This window comes from Haemorhous mexicanus, chromosome 5 (genome assembly GCF_027477595.1).
Source record: "Haemorhous mexicanus isolate bHaeMex1 chromosome 5, bHaeMex1.pri, whole genome shotgun sequence".
NCBI lineage: Eukaryota > Metazoa > Chordata > Aves > Passeriformes > Fringillidae > Haemorhous > Haemorhous mexicanus.
The window spans coordinates 213,193-229,503 of NC_082345.1; the positions used below are offsets into that span (position 1 = coordinate 213,193).

The window sequence follows — 16,311 nt, forward strand, 5'->3', positions numbered from 1 at the left end:
TGGTGTGCTGGAGGCATGGTTTTGTGGGAAATAAACTAACAAAAAAAGAAGAGATGAATAGAAGTAGCAGCAATTACAGGGCTATCACAAAAAGCACTTGGAATCAACTCAGCTGTCTTTTTGTGCTCGTGCTATCACTAATTTGTAGTCCCACACTGCAAATCTATGCGATGTAAAGACTGCCATCCCATCACGACCTCTCTGAAAAGTTCTGAGAGACAACTTGAGCCCCTAAACCATATTCAGATTTTCTATAATGACTCAGTTGCAGAACTGTTCTCAGGGCTTAACAACTGCCTGAATGGTCCTTCAGACTCAGGAAGGGACACTTGCCAGTGACTCATCTCTGGAAAATCTTTATCATCATTAATAACTCCAGGAGAGGAGTATCCAAAATTGTGGTGTGCTGGATTTTATTTTAGGTTGGCTACACAACGTATTCTTCTATGGATGTCAACAGTACTGGATCAGGACCCAGGTTGTTACGAGACCACCTCAAAGAGCCTGTGATCTGCGAGAGGAAAATAAACCCTACATTCCTTGCCCTGCATGAATCCCTCAGATACTTCTTGAGTGCCCAGTTGATATTTCAACAAAGGTGTTTACAGCCATTCACAAGAGCACACTCTACCTTTGGAATTTTTGTTTAGGTTTGTGTCTGTTACCTTGCAGTTCATGCCTGCCTGTTTTCCACAGCACTTGATACAAAGTGCTTTTCTTAATCTTCCACAAATCCCTGGGACTGTCAGAAACTGTGCAGCCCTGGGTAGCAGACAGACCCTGAGCTAATGAAGCATTTAAATACATCCTTAACTGATTTTAAGCACAGTAGTAGTACCACTGTAACTCCAACTGGCCATTCCTCTTTGTTTCTAGATAACCTATCCATGTTCCAAAACTGACTGTGCTGCAAAGACACAGGATCTGATCCAGAAAAATCACATGAGCTTTTTCTGGATCAAATGTTTGGCTCCCAAACGGTGTAAGGTTCTCAAGAGAAGTGTGAATCGAGAGGGAGAGAATTCTTAAGGTTTTCAAGCAGCTAGAGGCTATGCCTCAGGGTAGATTTTGTGACCTGGCTATTTACTGGTATTAATCTTCAGCTACTTTGTTCATGATACAAGTCATTTGGCTGCCTGCACTGAGTGGAGAGACAGCAACCTGTCAATGGCAGAGCAGCTGCACCACTCCAAGCAGACAGATGGCGAGGATGCAGCTCCATTCTTTCCTCTCTTGATTTCCCTCCTATCATCTCATTTCATCCAACCCCCCCCTCCCCCCCTCAGTAGGGGGAAGGAGATCTATTTGGACCTCAGTGTGCTTAAAGAGCAAATTAAGTTTTTGATCCAATTATTTCCTGAGTCTCTGTAGTAGCAATCTGTTCTCACCCTAGACAGAAAGCAACTGCTGTTGCACAGCTGGTCTGGCACCAGCAGTGCTGGCAGATGAATGGCAGGGCAGGCAGGTGTGATGTTTGTTTGGCTCATGAGCAGCAAAGAAATCAACGAAAAAAATCCCTGCCTGTTGCAGAGGGGAGTGTGGTTTGGAAGCTGTTCCTGCAGAGTGGCTGGTAGTTTAATCAGAAAAAAGCCTAATGGATGAGTCCACTAATTCTTGGATTGTGCCAGCTGGCACTGGGCCTTTATTGGAGGACTGAAGGAGGCTCTCAGATCCTCACTGGCATCTAGCTGCCATGGTTGTGGGCACACAAACACGAATGCCTCAGGATCATCTTGAGGGCAAGACTGGTATTTGAATAATTAAAGATAAATAACCTTACCACAAAAAGAAGGTAATAAAAAGAACCCTAATTCATCAATATAAAGAACAAACTAAGACTCCTTCCCCATTCTCCTTCACTTGATAAAGCAACAAATTATCTTGGACCACCCAACAGGTTGCCAGCTTGGCTGAAGTTCTATGCAACTTTAAGCTTTTAAAAATAAAAACCTTTTCAGTCTGGGTGGTGGTGTCTTTTGCTTTTCCATTTTCATTTGCCAGGTTGGCCACAGAGACTTTCACTGTCATACTGTCATTCCTACCAAAATTTTCAAGACCACTGTAATTTTCACACACAAATGGATGGATGAGTTTGTTTTGCAGCAAAGGAAGAGGTATGACCTCCTGAGAGAACACAGGCCACCTGCTACTAACACAGCACTCTGTGAGCCTGTACGAAGGCACATGGATGAAAAAGAGACTCAGCTTCAAGGATCAGCCTCTCACCAGGCAAAACAGAGGAAAGGAGCTGATAGAAAAACAATACCATGTGGAGAGGAATGCAAAGGTGAACATTTTGCAGACTAACACATTACCCAAGCTCACCTGAACCCTCCAGCTCTGCCAGAACAGTTAAATGGATTTATCTAAACCAGCCAAGGCTTCTGCTTGGACACTGTCGCCCTGTGCAAACAGATCCCTTAGTGGGTGCAAGCAGTCACCAGCCCAGGAATCCCTCCTGCCTGGCCAGGAGAGGAGCAGCCAGAACAGAACCAGAACAGCCACCCTCTCTGAAGCATCTCCTATCCATGGGTTAACCTGAGCTTTTTGATTTTATCTCAGCTGGCTCTGTTCTGCTCAGCAGACACATGCAAGACTAACTGCTGGCAAAGGGGCACTACCAAACAACCAAGGCAAAAGGGCCTCTCCATATTTTAACTGGAAGCAGTAGTTTGCAAAGTCGATGGCAGTGCAGCACCTTTGCTATGCTTTATCTCAGTCATCCATCAAAAGCCTCAATGGGGGCAAGAAGATGGGGCAAGAAGAACACAAACCTATGAGCTTTTTAAACACTAGTTCCACTGCCCCGGTGCAAGCAGGTGACAACCCCGTACGAGCAGCTGAACCTGAACAAAGCTGCTTGTTCAACAAAAGATGATAGAGTTGAAAAGTCTTCAAGCTTCCATGAAAACAGGGGAAAAACTAGAGATCCCATACGACAAGTAAGTGAAGAACAACATGATTTACATTTTAGATTTTGTGTCCAGTGGCACAACCCAACCAGAAGATTTTGCTACATGAAACCAAACTCTGGAAAATCTTACAAAATTACAATAGCAAAAATTAGGTGATAACTGAAGAGGAGGAAGAATCTGGGTATCAAGGCATACTGGGGAGCTTGTTGAATCTGTGATGGTGGACAATACCAACCAATAAGGGCTCTAACCTTCACAAAATTGCCCAGCCTCTGTTGAATTAGAGAGCACTGTTTCTCCACTCCTTCCCAGCAGGTCAGAGAACAGTGCTGGGAAGCTCCCAAGGGCCCAGGCAAAGCAAACTAAGAGGGGAAACTCCCCAAAAACTGACCCCAAATCTGAAAGATGCTCAAAAGCCTGCACAAACCTAAGCACCATTTCTTAGACTTTTTATTCAGGGAAAACTTTCTCTGACCGTCAAGGGCAATCACACCTTGAAGGTGTAATTACACTCAGTAAAAATTAACTGCAAGTCAGGCAATTTTTTTCCCCCAGGCCTTATTGAGCAGGCTCCTAAGCATTTACCAAATAGCATAAAAGCAGTTGTATTGAAAGGTTTAGAATTCTTATTTCTTGGGGTTTTTTTTCATTATTCTCAAACTGTGGAACCTCAGTCGCAGACTCACAGACCAAAATTTGACAGAGGTAGCTGCTGTGGGAATGCAGCACAAAAAAAGATAATTAAGCATTAAGCAAAAATAGAAGCATGTGTTCTCCTAAGATACATTCTAGGCACAATCACTTATGGGTAACTAAAGAACAGTGAAAGTGTTTCCACAAAATCTCACAGCAGGAAGCCAGATGACTCAAAAACAAAGCTGAAAACTCCTATATCCTTTCATTTTCAAACAATGAGGGAGAAAAAGTCAAGATGTCACAAAAGGCTCGTGGACTCCATTTATGCCATACTGAGTCAGCATCTCACTAAATTCCACAGAGGCCACTGAGATGATAACAAGGCAGCAGTTCCCAAGGAAAGATGGGCCAGATCCTTGGTGCTGTGCTCTCCACACAGGGTCAATGCAGCTTTTTTGACTCCTCAGCAGCGCTTTACTTACAGGTAATTCAAAAATTAGTTCCATGCCTCAAAATTAATTCTGAAGCCTCAGAAGAAGCTGAAAGACTACTATGAATACTGTGGGACTGCCATTAAATCCAGGATTTTCCTTCAACTGGTTTACTCTACATACACACCAGAAATATCCTGATTCTGCAGAAATATTGATGAGATGATCTTTAGTAGCTCTCACCTGCTAATTAAAGGGCAGGAAAAGAGACACAGTCTTTCTTCTTTCTAAAAGGTTACATTTCTGTCATGACAGTGATGCTCAAGGAAATGAAAAAAAAAAAACCCAAAAAAAAAAAGAGAAACAAAAGGAGACCTCAAAAAGTGAAAGACAAAAACAAAGTGAATGGAACACTCCTCCTCCCTCCTAGCCCTCCAAGTCCATTTTCCTCAGGGACGGAGCAGTCTGTAGGCAGGCCTTCAAGAGCTGATTTAATATGCTGCCTATCTAAGGTGGTGGGATTTAACCAGGTATCTTCAAGTTTTGCTAAAGAAAAAAATGCAAGAGCCCCTCTTGCCCCGCCTGTCCTACTACAGTAACAGAAACAGGCTGAGCTGGACCTAGCATGATATTTCAAAAAATCCAACAGAATTTAAAAAGGGTGTAAATACACTTTATTTCCCTTCATAATAATTTTCAAGCCTTGAAAACTTGGGTTAATCCCTCTTACACATATTTGTTTCTAATCTTTACCAAATTTGACTTCCATCTTGGGACAAAGCTGAGAAAAAGGAGGCAGATAAAGGCTGGAAGAGAATGTGAAACCACGTGCAAAATGAGAGATTAACACAGATGTGTTTGTACTCATGGAAAACATACAAAGAAATGTGACAGGGGAGATGCTGCCAGGGAGCCATGAAAGCACAGCTAACAGCAGACTTCAGGAGGCAGCCGGCAAACACATGGGGGGGGAGTCAAGGATTTTTGATTCAGTAAAAAGCTCTGCTTGTTTCTGTTTGAGCCAGAGGACTTCCAGGCTTGGTATTCCCATAAGAGGAAGGCTTTTCCCTCAAGATGGCATTAGCCAGACTGGCTTCAGGCCCAAACACAAAGGCTTTGTGTTTTGGTGGCTGAACCAGAAATAACTGAAAGAAAGGCCACATTTCTGTTCTCCACCAAAGGTAGTGGGTTGAATTGGTGAGTGTCTCAACTGCTTTAGCTTCATGGTGACTTCAAAAGACCCAGGTTTTCTTGGGAATCCTTTCTGTCCTTGTTTCCTGATGCCACTGTCTCCCACTGCACAAACTTACTGGGAAAGGCACAAGGTCACAGCTGCAATCCAGCTGTGCTGTGCCAGTATCCATCTTTCACTGAGGTACCAGAGAGCTGCACTGCACTTCACTTAGGTGAGGTACAGCAGAGCTGGCCATTCTGCATCCTCCCCTAAGTTATCCCATACATAAAAGGAGTAGAAAAATATTTCCCTTGCATTTCTTCAGGCTTGCAATATTTGCTCTTACATTTAGTAGAAAGTAAAAACCTCCAACATGACCTAGTACCTTAATTCACATGACTTTATCTTTAAGGCTGCTAAACAGTTCCATTTATTAAAATGAGCAACAGACAAACATAACCCCAGAGAGAAATAGGCTTACTGTAGTAATTTACAGTTCTTACGTGGAAGAAACTGAAACGTAATCAGAGAGGGTGGGGAAGAAGGAGGGATGGGAAGCAGGACAGTGCCAAGATGCAGCTGTCAGTGCTGCAGGATTCAGCTACAGCCCAAGATAGCACTGTTGGCATGGAAAAGCTCCAAGGAAGAGGGCACGTGGTGCTGCTGTACCTAAAACGTCAGTACTGAATAATCGGCACCTGTGGCCATTCTAAATGCACAGCCATCACTCAGCTTCTCAGTCACTGATTTCTTAGCCATGTGCTCCTCAGAGTTCACCCAAGTCTGCAACAAGACAGTGCAAGCCCCGGTCCATCACACCCCCACAGCAGCTACAAGACATGAACACTGAGATCTGTTTGTATCAGGGCTGGAGTCACTATTCCCAGACATCTCCTGTCATTTCCCAAAGAGCCACAATCCATTTAACTTCCTCACAATAAGCCAAAACCATCATAAATGAAGAACAAAACTGAATATTGGTCGGAGCAGGATCTGCAGCACTCACATTCTAGAGATTTCTGTTCCCAAAGTAGGAAGATAAGGGCTTTGCTTTAGTCCACAAAAGAAAGTCTTTTTAAAGCATAATCAAAGCAAGTCTCTCTTAAACAGCTTCAAATGTCCCCTATGACTTTGCAAATCCTGACCAAGGGCACCATCTTGCAGCACTTTATCCCAGCACAGCATAACGCGCTGCTCAGTGGTATGAACTGTCTTTAAATTCCACTAAATCCACTGTTTTTTCCCATTCTTTATCAGCTTAATAAATCTGCTCCACAGCTGTCTCATTCATACAGGCAGGCAGGAGAATGTGCATCATAGTAAATGCAGGAGTTAAAAAAAAAACCCCACCAGTAAGGCAGAATCAAAGCAAAAGCTTTTACTTGCTTGTATCTGGGATCTCTGAATGCATGTACAGAGCTCTACAGCCAGCCAAAGCAGTAGCAATGACTACCTAAGTTCTGTCATGCCCCTCCAGGAGGTCTCCTAATCACCGTGGCCATCCCAAACCAGAACCTGCCTCCACACTATATCCCATAGGGAGCTGGGTCATACCCAAAGATCAGATCACTGCCCCAAGTTATGTGGACATTGTTCGGTAGGGCTTGTGGATAGAAACCATTCTGAGCTCTTCAAGGCTCTACCAGGTTTTGCAAAACTCAGATGGATTGAGCAGGAATCCCAACAGATGTGGCCTTCATGGCTATGCAGCATTCTCTGCATTCCCTATAACAGAATGAAGCAAGGAGCGCCCAAAGACATGTCCCAGAGTTTAAAGATGCATCCAACCTTCCCAGTGAGGATGGGATCACCTCAGAGAGGCCATCCAGGGTCTGCCTGGACATGCCGTCTCCCGGCTGAAAAGAATGGCAAGCCTCATATACATTTCCCACCAGCTGTGTCAGCAGAAGAAATACATCATCTAGATACATAATGTGTGCTTCTGGGAGTCATATGCCAGGTAATTCCCCAAACAAGGTTACACCAAGCCCTAGGGAGGACACACTGCACACCCAAGCAGAGGGGGGGATGCTGGTTTAAGAGCAGTGGCTCAGCTGTCATGCTCAGTCTGTAAACACCGTGTGTCTGCATGTTTATCCATGTACATCTGTGTCCCTGCAGGGACTACCAAAGGAAAAACAAGGAATGCTTAAAAAATGCTTAGGAAAGAGCCTAGCTCAGTTAACTGCCCTACCATCCACAAGCTCTGCCTCCAAATCCCTGCTGCCCACAAATCACACTGCAGGCTCAAGTCTTCCCAGAGTTCAGAGCGCTCCACACACAGGAGTCTGTGTTCAGCAATGCAATGATCTGCAATTTCAGTGTGCTTTTATCATTCTTCTTGCCATAGCAGACTTTAGGACAAGAAATGACCATCTACTTTGACCATCTGTGGGAGAAGCAGGACACCCTTCTTCACAGGATTACTCGATATTAGAGTATTTTCATTTTATACGTGTTTTTCTTCTCCTGTTGTTGAACACTGTGAATGGAGAAGCTGCTGAAGGAAGGCAAGCAAACCAGGAGGCTAATAGGGACACACAACTTCCAAGCATTTATCAGCCCATCATCTTGAATGAGAGCAAAGGCAAGGCAGAGAGGAGAGGAAAGAGCATCACATTTTTGCCTACGCATGCAGATGATAGTCTTTATAAACTTAAGTTGTTGCATTTTCCAACAAGCACAGGAATTTTTTCAGCAACAATGGTGCTCCATTTTAATTTTTTTTCCCTTAAGCTGGAGATTTACTTTCTACATATGGCTGAAGTGGCAATGGAGTGTTTGTAGAGGTCTGAGTTCAAGGCAGTTGGTAATCTCCTTCACATAGTCATAAAATGAAAGTGTTAATGTGCAAGGCAGGGAATGCACTTTGCTTTATGTTTATACTCTGTCTACCACAGCGTGGTCCTACTGCCTCAGCCCAGGGGTTTAAAGGCAGAAAAAAAAAAAAATCACCAATAAACAACAGATACTAAGGCAGATAAATTAGGAACCAGAATTATTTGTTAAATAAGCATGACAAAGGCTAATAGAATTAGCATCTACGGGAATTTCCTTGTGCTACAAAATAATTACAAAGGCCAGGATTAAAGTGTGAATGATCAAGAAACCTTCATGAGAATTCAGTAAAGATCTCAATGTATTCAGAGGGAAGTAATAGCTCTGCAATTCAGTTACATCTCTCATTAAGCATTGTTAAAAACTCCATGAAAGGGAAATGAAGTTAATTGAATTTAAATCAGCTAATAAATATTCTTTTGCATAGTCTTTTCCCAGCAAAAAAAATTTAAAAGAGATGATACCAGAAGTGTATTACCAATGTTAAAAACAGCAAAAGAAAGGATTTACTGTACATGAGTACAATAAGCTATGTGTAAACCTTCTATCTTATTCATGGCTGGGATAATTCTTCAAATCAAATATTCAGGTAAACTGAGAAATGGTGTCTGAAACACAGTATACACAGTACATGGGAAAAATTTACCTTTTAACCTGGATTAATATTTTCTGTCTGTGTAACTGCAGACAATTCTGGTAGTCACACCAGCACATACTTGTGCCTGAGTTTCTCCAGGAAATAGCTTAATAATGATAAATGAACAGAAGTCATGCAGAATAAAATAAAAAATCAACTCACACTGGAATTATACGTGACAGAATTAATTTGGGAAGCATGCTGTAATGCCAAATTCGATTCATGCAAGCAAATCTCACTAATTCGGGCCAACATCTGGCTTCTTATCTGAACTTTGCAAGCTGCTTCTCAGTTACACAAAACTGGCTTGGATATTTTATAAGAACAAAGTCTTTCTCAAATTTTCCAATACTTTCTGTCATCAGGGATGCCCGAATTACCACAAGTATGTATTTTTCCGGGCACTGTGACCTGGATTGATCCAGACTTCACTGATATGTGTTCTGGTCTGAAGGCCAGGTATCTGCCAAGGAAGGTGAGAACCTACCTTGGAATGGAAAATGTGACCCTCTTCCCTCCAAATCACCAGATGAGGAACTTTTGTAACTCAAATTACAGCTAATTAAAAGAGGCTCATCCTTGAACCAGTGTTGTAAATGCTTGTCTGTGTATTACCTGTCTGCCGTTCAATAAACTATTCACGCTGAAGACAGACAAACTGTCTCCAATTTTTAAAGCAGCCACTATGAATCAGAATAAATATACTCCTCCCTATCTAGCAACAACAGGCCATCTTGGAGCCCTTGTAACTCCATCAGTTTTGCAGGAAGAGCACATCTAATTTATAAAAACTCTAAGTTTATTGTGGGATACCAGAAATCTAGTGGGGGAGAGATTGCCTGTTACAACATCAAATCACCCAGGAGACATAGGTTATCATATATTGTACTTCTCAGTGGTCTGATCAGACTTTGCATGAACCCAGCCACCTCATAACTGAAGAGAGAAACGGAACAGTATCACGACAGCGCAGTAACACAATGAAACCCAGAGCTGCATAACCCTCTGAAATGGCTCTTCACATTTTACCAACAAGTTCTGCCTATTACTGGGCTTGGCAAAGGAAGAGGCAACTACTGTCCAAGACTATCCATTAGGTTTTCTTTGCCAATAACAGCTGAAACTTAAAACAGGAAAACACCCCAGGTCTGTTTCTTTCCAGCTTTTCTTTAAAAGGAGAATTCATCATGGGTCCAAGAACACAAATTAACAAAGTCAATGCAAACCCAATAAAACTTCTAGCCCAGCTTGCTATGCTCACCACTGGAGTACCTTTCATCACTTGCCTCCTCCCATATTCCCTCAGCATATGATCAGAACAGAATTCAAGATGCTCTAGAATTTGTTTTACAGAATAACAGCAACCAGCTGATGTTCATGTATTTCCTGGATCAGAGGCTAAAGATGGAATGAGATCTATTAATTCATCCGTACAAATCCAAGCTACCAGGGTATGACTGCCCTACCAGCAGACTACAGAGGGGGGCTTAGCAGCCAGCTCCCAACAGAGGAGCTGACCTGGCAGACTGAAGAGCTTTGTTTCCAAAACCTGCACCCTAATCCCCAGGCACAGCTCAGCCAGGGAAGATGTGACTCCAAATGACCAGCCCTGCAGAATATTTTCCCCAGCTCTTTGTGTCACACAACACCAAACAATGTTACCTCCATTTTTCATGGAAGATGACTTAGCTTCATTGCAAGCAGCTTTTCTTGATGTTCAAGGTAACTTCTCTTTTGCAGCCCATTATGTCTAATCACAGCCTCTTGCAAAGGCTAAGAGATTATGTTTCTTGAGTAATAATACCTGAAATCAATGGAGTCTTTTCTTCTCAGATTATCTATATTAAGTATTTTTAATCATTCCTCAGAAATCAGTCACTCTGCTCTCCTAATCAGCTCTTTCCGTTCCCTCAGAAATTTTCCAAGGGCAAGTACCTTACAGTTATGGCAGGGAGCTAAATATGCATCCAGGCTGCATTAGTAAAGCCTGTTATTCTTCTGTTCATAACTGGGATATCACGGACCACTGTGGCTGCTGCACTGCAGCAGCCACAGCCAAGCACAGGCCCTTGATTCGTTCCAGCCCTGTGACTGCAGGTGCCCTTTCACACCCAATACACACATTAACTCACCAATCATTTTCTTCTCTTTCCAGCCCTCGGTCTCCTCAGATTGTTCTGCATGGTTGGTGTGCCTGCACAGCGACAGCGTATTGCCAATAACTGCAGGCACACAAGTTTGACACATGAAAAGGTAAAACTCACCAATCTCTTCTGATGCCTTTCATGGTCTCTTTCACATTCCTTCCCCAGTTGCCATCATCCTAGCTTCTACATCTCACTATTCCTGAGCAGAAACAGGTTTTACTCTTGCTCAGGAAATACATCACCACATTTCCTGAAAGAGCTGCTACTTTGTCTGCTCACACAAGCAACATAAAGGTACCTCTGTGTGGTACCCAGTACCTTTGGAATCACAACTGTGCCTGAATCCACTCAGCAGCCTCCCAAGCAGACTGAATTTCAGCCTAAGCAACACAAAGGAGTATATTGTGGCTATCTGATGGGCAAAAAGGGATTTGCACTTGACAGTTTCTGTGAGTTTTCAAGCCGTTGCAGGGTAATGTGACAGAAAGTAAACATCTTTCAAGTGAAAGTATCTCAGAATAAAATTGACATCCCATTTGTTTTCAGAACCAGTCTTCATTTCAGATCCATAATCATTAAAAGAAACAATCTTCAACTCAATTGTGTGAGCAGAGAAATGCCCAGCACCACTGAGTGGCACTTTCAGTTAGCTGTCAGGTTTCATTTAGCATTCTGCACTGGTCCTACAGCTTGGTTCGCCTGGAAATTTTAAATGCAAATGTATCTCCAAGATGACTTGAGAGAACAATATCAGAATTTTACATCACACGACAGTTCCTTGCTTAGTTCCTTTCAACTCCCTTTTCCTCATTCCCATAAACACAGATTTGCTGCTGCTAAAAAAAAAGGCTTAAACAAGAAAATCTTTACCTACTATTTTTTCCTGTTGAAAGACTTTCCCTCACTCTTCTGTTTAAAGAAACCTAAACCACAGTTTAAATAATGCTTTCAAATTGCCTAGAGCTCCACTTGAGACACAGAGCGGGCAAGGAATTTCTTTAACAGTAGGGAATAAAAGCACTTAATTTAAATCATCCCCATACATTATTTTCCATCTTCCAAGGGCTAAATATGCACTAGCTAAATAATCACTCTTGTAGCGACACCTCAAACTCACCAGTCTTATCCTATGAAACGGGCGGAAAGCAAACACCTCCGAGAGGATGTGCTGCTGGACAAGCACTTGAGACTTTCTTTCTCTTCTTGGTGCTCAGTGTCAATGAGTCCCGGGCCACAGATGTAGGCAGATAATCACCAGCTCTCATAATTCAACAGTTTCTTGAGAGGTTGTGACAGGGCTATTGGAGAGGGAAATTTTTCACTGACCTTTTTATGAAGGCATTTATTGAGCAGGGACATCGAACCACTGAAGTGTTAAATGATCAGAACCAGACCGAACAGTTCTCCCTGGCACAAAGATGCTGTTGGCCACGTGCGAGACCAGCCGCTCATGTAAACGGAGGCACAACCTCAATACAGCTCAGCAGTTTGTGCTGAGCTACATGGGATCAGAACGCATTCTAGCAATTACAGTGCCTTCATGGTGCAGCAAAACATGCTCCAATTTTCACTTTAAAGAACAGCTTTTTGATTTGCATTTGTGATTTATTTTCAAACACACACACAAAAGTGATACTTCAAAGGAAAATAAAGAAGTAGGCCACGTCAGCAAGCATGAACGATCTGAGCCTCCAGCTCTGGACCAATCTATCTTGCTGCAGTTAATATCCATATTTAACTCTACAGCTGAAAGAGGAAATACTATTTTTAGCCATTACCTATTACTTTTGTTCAGAGATTAAGTGCCACATACTATTACTGTATTTACAGAGCTGTTCATCAATCCCGACAGCTCCTACACTGCAAAAAAAAAAAAAAATTAAAGTAATTTTACTGGCATCCTTATTGTGGCTAGATTTTACAATTGTAATTTTATCTGTTACACAAATTAAATGGAAGTGACTCCAGAATGGATGTGGTAGGGGTTATGATGCAACCCAAGGATCAGATTTCTTTAAGTGCTCAGGGTGGGATTTTCTTATGCACTGAAGATAGAGAATTTGGCTTACAACAGACACATTTCCCTCGCTGTCTCCCAAAGCATTCTGGATATAAAAGTTTGAATACTGAAAAGAAAGACCTGAAAATCTAGCAATTAACTCTGCAGACTAAATACAAGCTGTAAGTATTCAAAATCTGGCTATGTCTTGGGTGATGAGTAAGTACTTCTGGAAATTCTTCTTATACTCTGTCTGCTCTACAATGTCTTTTTTACTGCGTTCCACTGGGACTGTGTCTTAATTCCATATTCCTTCCAGAGTTTTCCCCTAATTAGATTATTAATAAGAAACAGTGAGATGAAGCATGAAGTCACTCAATCAACAATGTATATTATAGATATGAAATCCCTGTTAATACATGTTTCATAATAAGCCACTTATCACTAGTCTACCACAGAGGAACTAGATTTATACACTCTATTCACCTGACTCCTAGAATGAAGTTTTAGCTCTGCTTTGGCTACGAGAGAAGTTTCAGAAAAAGAACAGCTTTGCCAGGCAGTACCACAGCTCTACATTCAACTACCTACAAGATGACAAGTGGGTCCATTATTCTATAGCTGGCCTATAGTGATGTATTCCTTTAATTAAATTTGTAAGAAAGCTGCCTAATCATCACCTAATAATCATCTTTTCCTAACAGCTAACAGGTGCAACAGACAGAAGAAATTACAAGACTTTATTTTAAATGAATCATCAAAATTTAGCTTTAGACCTATCTTCTATTATTCACCAACTTGCTAGTAAATACAAAACCTAATTGTTTCCTGCAATTTACCATGACTTGCTTAAAAGTATGCCAGCTGGAAATGATAAGCGTTAGGAAAGCTAAACAATTTCCTTTAACCTTTTTTAAAGGCTGCTCTCTCTTGTTGCTTCTTCAATACCAAAACACAGGCACAAATCCAGCCTAACGCATTCCTGAAAAACACGAAGACCCCGGACCTTTACCAATGATCACTTACGAGCTGCCAAAACTAACAACGACCGCAGGCGCACACACACACGCTGAAAGGGACAAGCCCATCTCCTGCATGAGCCATCGGAGACTGCATTTCGGGGTGGAAACATGCAAAATCATTCTGCAAAAAACATTTTACTCATGCATGGAGGTCTTACTTGCGTAAATAAAGCTTACAGAAGTCAGACCACAGGGCTCACATTTACAGCCAACTCCAGTTACCTGAGATCTCTATTATAGACTGGAAGAGAAGGAGAGCAGTGTCTGCACAAACACTGAATACCCACGCAGGGAGTAAAACCTGAGAGCCCGAGCTCCAGCATTCCCAGGACCTTCCGAAAGGCTGCCAGGGCTAAGTCTCACCGCAGCTCACAGCCATGAACAAAGCCAGGAGCCCCCCGCGCCCACGGCTCTCACCGAGAGCCCCCGACCCTCCGCCGCCGCCCGGCCGCTCGGAGCCGCTCCCCGAGACCCTGGCACCGCAGCCCACGTCCGCCCGGCGGGGGCCGAGTACAGACCTCCGCCCCCTCGCCCAGCTCTCCGGGGCGAGCCCCGGCTGGACGGACCCGGCGGCGGCATCACCGTTTCCCCCGACCGCACAACCCGCACTCACCGCGCCGAGCCCGGAAGGCGCCCCCGAGGGCAGCGCTGGCGGCGAGGCCCGGCCCGGCGGGGTCGGGGGGGCTGAGTGGCCACGACCCCTCCCGGAGCTCCGCCCGGGCAGCGGCTGGCGCACAATGCGCGGCCGCGGAGCCACGCCGGCGGCGCGGGGACGGGCGGGGCGGGGGGCGTTCCCGCAGGGCGGAACCTGGCTGCAAACCAGAACCTAGAACCGCTAGAGCGGCCCCAGCCCAGCCCGGCAGGGCCGCCGGGGGCACCCCCGGCCGCGGGGCGGGTCGCGGCGGGTGCTGCGCCCCGGCCGGCCAGGCGCCGCTGCCCTTGCCTGCGGCTCCCGGTGTGTCCTGCGGAACAAGCCCGGCCAATGGGCCCCTTCCCTGCCCCAGCCACTGAGAAACAAGGGATAGCGACCAGGCAGCGACACACAGACACAAAAAGGTGCAGGTGTAGGCAGCAGCTCATTCACGCGTGTCAAGGAGAAATTATGCTGCTCCAGATGCTCCAGTGCTGGATTAGCTGGAAGGCCACTAGGAAGCATCACACCCTTCTTCCATTGGCACATAGACCCGGGTAGGCAGCGGTCCCGGCGAGGGTTTCGCTAGAGCTTGCAGTGCAGCATGGGGCTGGCCGCAGTGTGCTCCACGGGCCCTGTATCGTCCCAAACTGGTGCTTTGGTTGGGGCTGGAAGAGGTAGTTGCGATCTGAGCTATGGGATTTTAGGTACACCTTGCAAGGGTTTAAACCAAAGGAAGTTTTATAAAATCAATTCCACCTTGACTTTAGCCACATCAAATCATAGCTTGGTTGGGATATCTGGCAGACACTGGTCTCATACCTGCTTCAGCTGTCCTGCTTGAGGGAATGACAGTGCCAATAAGCAAGTTCAAATGACAGCTATGTTTGTGTGTTACTGCCACTATATCACGTTACAGTACCATAGGTTTCAACCTACACAGTCTTAGGGACTGCTCATGCTTCATAGTCTTCCAGTGAAAGCTGGACATCACCATTTACTGTAACTATTTGATCCAGTTTGCATTCCAAGTAGAAGGACTTTAAATGGTGATGGTATATGAAGGAATCTAATAGAAGAGAAATAAGGATCATATAAAGGAATCCTCCTTGGCAATGTTCAGGGCAGATTATTACACTTTAAAAGCAATTATTTCCTGATTGCAAAGAAAACAGCAGCAGTATATGAGTTGTTATTGGATCATCATATATACCAGCCAAATTCATGGAGTCTTTCATGATTAAATGGTAAAAAAACCAAGTTCATGACTAAGTAGTCCAAGAGTCATGTAAGCCATAAAGCTACAATCCAGCATAAAAGTAAGTAATGATTTTTCATTAGCTTAAGTGACCCAGAAATCTGAGAAAGACAGCTTTGCCCTTCCAAATCCTCAGTGGAGGAATGAGAGGAACTTCCCTTGTTGCCCTTGTCCCTGAATGCAAGGAAGAATTAATCTTAGAATTGAGAAGCAGTTTCTTCTCCAAATCTGGCATTTTTTTTTCAAACAGTAGGTCCCTAGGACAAACTGAAGCCCATGGAAGAGACAGTTTCATCACTGTCTGTTTTCTTTTAAGTTGTCTCTGTTTAACAAAATCTAAACCAAATTATTAAAACACAATTATGTGTCATGCAAAGGAACCTGAGTTGGGTCTTTGATCCAAGTGTCACAGAATCACTACTGGGCCATACTTTTTTGGTAGGAATGGGTATCGGAATTTGTCATCACAAGCCCCAAATACATTCATTTGTTTATTTGATAAAGCAAAAATGCACAGGTTACATTCCCTCTGAAAGTTTTCCAAAAGCTCTGCTTTAAAAACTACAAGCAAACAAAAACCCAAGAGAAATTGCTACTTTCAATGAACTTCAGTGATGACTACA

At 43.7% G+C, this 16,311-nt stretch overlaps 1 protein-coding gene across 7 annotated transcripts in view; it reads right to left on the reverse strand.

Moving 5' to 3' along the window:
- PRR5 (proline rich 5) overlaps positions 1-14,562 on the reverse strand; it is a 76,391-nt gene extending 61,829 nt beyond the window's left edge. For 5 of the 7 annotated variants that reach the window (XM_059847961.1, XM_059847964.1, XM_059847965.1 and 2 more), the window contains exon 1: positions 14,413-14,562. The gene's annotated coding sequence lies outside the window, so the exon portion shown is untranslated. The remainder of the gene's footprint in view (positions 1-14,412) is intronic. The other 2 variants (XM_059847966.1, XM_059847968.1) reach the window with 1 other exon arrangement.
- Between the last annotated feature and the right edge of the window lie 1,749 nt (positions 14,563-16,311).